This window comes from Mastomys coucha, unplaced genomic scaffold (assembly GCF_008632895.1).
Source record: "Mastomys coucha isolate ucsf_1 unplaced genomic scaffold, UCSF_Mcou_1 pScaffold5, whole genome shotgun sequence".
Lineage (NCBI taxonomy): Eukaryota > Metazoa > Chordata > Mammalia > Rodentia > Muridae > Mastomys > Mastomys coucha.
In genome coordinates this window covers 59,265,065-59,268,350 of record NW_022196911.1, presented here as the reverse complement: position 1 = coordinate 59,268,350, position 3,286 = coordinate 59,265,065, and the positions used below count along the sequence as shown (strand labels likewise).

At 42.6% G+C, this 3,286-nt stretch overlaps 1 protein-coding gene across 1 annotated transcript in view; it reads left to right on the top strand.

Annotated features, from left to right (window-relative positions):
- Positions 1–3,286, top strand: part of LOC116076837 (protoheme IX farnesyltransferase, mitochondrial) — a 115,205-nt gene that overhangs the window by 6,839 nt on the left and 105,080 nt on the right. The gene's annotated exons all lie outside the window — the stretch shown is intronic.

Sequence of the window (3,286 nt, the reverse complement as noted above, 5' to 3'; positions counted from 1 at the left end):
TTTTTTTATTTCTACTGAGCTGTATTTACTATGTCCCTTAAACTTTGAAACTCATGATTTTTCTTCCTTCTACTTAGGATTCACACTCAAATATTCTGAATTTTGTTTTCACATGATTGTGGATTGTCTTACATTATAACTTTTGTGCCAAAATTAATCTCACATGAATTAAAGTAGATGTTTGCCCTGCCTATTTCCTTATGTTTACTGTGTTTATACCCACTGCGCATTTAAAATGCAGGACCTGAATTCAGGAAGCCACACTGTACTGCATAGTGTGAGCCCAGGATGACCATGGGGACTTAAGCTACTCTGTGTCCTGTTCCCCTTGGGATCTCTGGGGTTATCCTGTGTGTACGAGGCTACAGACTAGATTACTCCAAGGATGTTAGGAAATGCTTCTCTTCTAATTCCAGTGTATCAGATCCAATTTTATTGCACCTAGCTGAGTATTAGCCTATAGTGTTGTCTGTTGTACGGATTGTCCAGTGAGCTAGGTATAATTCCTGAGTCATGGGATAGCTGGAGTTGGATACACCTCTCACAGCCACTTTACACGAGTGTTGGGATTACCCTACAACCTGAAGGCCTGAACCCTCTTCTTGAATGAAAACAAAGAGGATCAGAGTGTTACAAGCTGTGGTCAGATTAAACCAGGTGCACTTTGAAGGCAGAGAGTAGCAGATAGAGTCTCATCAGATGAACAGCAGTGAGGGCTCAGAGCGTAGAGAAGGATGAAAGAAAGAGTAATTTCATTTGTCTCTAAAGGTGCAGACCCTCAAGATCCAGGGTGAAGAATGGGAACTAGACAACTTCTTTTCTCAGTGACTTAAAGAAAGTTACTTAAAATTCTCTTTTTGGCGGGAGTGGGGTGGCATGTTAAATGAACATAGCGAGTGTAAGAGAGTCTAGCGAGGGTTCTGTGGTATAACTAAGAGTATAATTCTGCATGAAGATGTGTCTGCATGCCTCATACCAGCTAAGCAAGAGCTTACCACACCTCCAAAGCATGGCACTTCGTTATCTTCACAGGAAGTCTGGGTGTCATGCTGTTGACATGTTAAGAATAAATATCAGGCCGGGCAGTGATGGCGCAAGCCTTTAATCATCCCAGCACTTGAGAGGCAGAGGCAGGCAGATTTCTGAGTTCGAGGCCAGCCTGGTCTACAGAGTGAGTTCCAGGACAGCCAGGGCTACACAGAGAAACCCTGTCTCGAAAAACCAAAAAAAAAAAAAAAAAAAAAAAAAAAAAAAAAAAAAAAAAAAAAAAAAAAAGAATAAATATCAATAAGTGATAGTCGTACGGATGTCACCTAAGAAGTGGGACCTCTCAGGAGGTCAGCCTCAGAAGCAGCCCTTGTCAACAGCAGGGTTTTCTTTGTATAGTGTCATTTAACACTCGTAGTCTGCAGATTGGTCCACTTCTCTTATCAGCCTGTCTCTGTCAGAAATTCTCTCCTCAGCTAAAAAGCCAGTCTCTTTCAGCCCTAGTCAAGAGTCTGAGTGTTACTGAGAGAACCTTTTGTAATTCATCTAAAAGTACTTCTCCCTCTGTAATTGCTATTTTAGTTCAGGTCAGGAATATCCAGGGCCCTTGCTTTTTGAGATTTCTTTATTTTTAGTTGTATGTGTATAGGTGTTTTGCCTGCATGTATGTCCAGTTCCTATAGCCTGGAAGAGGGCATCAGACCCCCTAGAACTGGAGTTATAGAGGTTATGAGCAGCCTTGTGGATGCTGGGAATTGACCTATGATCCTCTGGAAAAGAAGCCAGTACTCTTAACCACTAACCATCTTTCCAGCCCCATCCATCTACCCATCATCCATCCATCCATCCATCCATCCATCTATCCATCCATCCATCCATTTTCTGCAGCTCCTTATTGTCCCTTTTCACCCACTACAGTTAATGCTACTCAGAGCTGCCAGCTAGTTTCCCCAGATACCACTTCCAGTCAGTTTTTCTAAACTACACAAGAAACCTTTGTGTCTACACATTACTTTCCACTCCCACTCTGCCTGCTTCTAAGACAATGGTAGTGACATCCAGTCCTTGCATCTCAGCTTACCTGTCCCATGCCACCATGAGACTGATCTGCCCATCTCACTTCTAGTCAGATCCTTCAGTCCTCTCCAGGAAACCTGCACTGGGTTCCAGTCTTGAGATCCTAGATGGGACATGTACTCACCAATGTGTTTTTAGGTAGTTTTTCTTCTCCCTATTGAGATAATTTCCATATCTGGAAGGGAGGAAATACAACATGTCATTCAGAATTTTAATTGTATGATATATTAAAGCCACCCAACAGTGTTCTTTACAAATGAGAGGTATAGAAAGTGAGTTTGTGGATAGTCACAGATAAATATTTAAGCATCTTCTGTGTATTTCTCGGGGAATTGTTTCTGGCCATGCAGATTGTATAGGTGAGTGAGGGTTAAGTAGGCAGGGAGATGAGAGACTGGAAGCAGCAGCAGAAGCCTGAACAGAGGCCAAGAACCTTGCTGCATCCTGGCATGTTCAGAATATTGATATATGACGTGGATGTGGTAGGAGAGGTGCTGGGAGGCCTAGTGTTGTCAGGTGGGCACTTACTCTGTTGAAGAGCTACACTGTTAAACCACAGTGATAACAAGTTCTGGAAGGTTCCATAGAGAAAGATGATCACTTTGTGATTTATTTCTGTTTTAAGTGTCTTAGCATGAAATCACTGAGGGCTAAGTCAAACACAACCTTCAGTGCTGAGTTGTACGTCTTCAGCTAGAGTGCTCACCTTTACAGCACATAACAGCGGGTTTGTGAACTTGGACCTTGCTCACACCCTCCTGTCACCCTCATGACTGCACCCTCCCACTGTTTCCTTCTCTTTCCCTCAGTAGTTCCACTTACCTTCCTGTATATTTCTATCTAGATCTCATGAGAGAAAACGTGACGTTTGTCTTTCTTAGTCCTGCTTGTCACGGTTAACACAATCTCTGGTTTCATCCATTTCTCTATAGACAACATGATTTCATACTTCTTTATGGCTGGGTATATACTTAGCACATTTTATTTACTTGGTTTTTCCATTGATGGATACCTAGGCTGATGTAACTCTGCCACTGTGAACAGAACTACAGTAAGCAGGATCCATAGGTAGCTTTAATGTATGCCGACTAAGAGTCTTTTGTGTCCTTTGGGTACATATTTTAGAGATGTACAGCTGGATCCTGGTTTGTGTGGAGAGGGGAAGAAAGCGAGGGAGAGGGGGAGAGAGAGAGAGAGAGAGAGAGAGAGAGAGAGAGAGAGA